Here is a 1,108-nt window from a genome sequence, read left to right as displayed (position 1 = left end):
TTTTTTTTCAGAAAACCTTGTCTTATCATGAAGCTACACTTTTTTCATTGTCATTTTTGTAAGAACAACGAAGGAAATGATGTCAAAAAGTTTAAGTAGTGCACACAAATAGTGATATTTTGAAAACAAAACATTAGAAAATAATGAAAATGTTGTGAGCTGATGTGTAAATAATTTTCTATTTTCTATAATTATGTTAAATCAATTTATAGATGAGATCAGGAAAATTCAAAGAAAAAGAAGTAAAACTACATGAAATAAACATTGTATAGATGTGTGGGGTGTTTCGAAAAGACAATTGTCGCTCTGTCCATCGGCAGTAACCGTTTTTATGAAGATGTGTTAGAAATGTGATTTTATAAGCCGCTAAAGCTAGGGGGTTAGAACGAATATACGTACCCGGCCTACTATACCTTTCGGCCGACGACACCATTTTCTGTCTAAAAGTCTTTTGAGCTACAATATTGCAACTAGAAGGGGGGGGGATAGGAGTTTTGAGTCTTGGAGCTTTCCATCTTTTACCTATATCATGGCATACATGTATATAGTACTCACGTGACATGTATATATGTAGAGTATGATTTTTACCGTTTTTTTTTTTTCTAGACCCCTAAAACGCCTAAAATGGCCTTAGGGCACTCTGGTGGGTCCAATATATGGACCAATATATATATATAGAATTACAATGTAGTTACCTATAATATAATTATATAAATTATATAATAGGTAACCACATTGTAATTCTAAGATCCATTTCCTTATATGTTTTAATAGTAGTCTCTACATGTATTATACATTGTACGTGTACATCATGTACTACTAAATATATAAATGTATATATATATATATATAAAATGTAGTATAAAAATAATTTTGTGATGGAGATACTCCGAAGTAAAAGGATATAAACTCTTATTAAAACGTTCGTGAATGGGGATACTCCTGAAGTAAAAGGGATATAAACTCTCTATTAAAACGATAGGTCACGTCTGGACGACGGACGGAAGATTTCTGACAGATGTCGAGTATATCATCAATGTACGTTCCTGATATCGACGCTTCTAGGTGACCGTATACTACCGATTTCCATACAGGTGTGGTAAAGCTG

Source organism: Argopecten irradians, chromosome 4 (genome assembly GCF_041381155.1).
Source record: "Argopecten irradians isolate NY chromosome 4, Ai_NY, whole genome shotgun sequence".
Taxonomy (NCBI): domain Eukaryota; kingdom Metazoa; phylum Mollusca; class Bivalvia; order Pectinida; family Pectinidae; genus Argopecten; species Argopecten irradians.
This window is presented reverse-complemented; position numbering follows the sequence as displayed.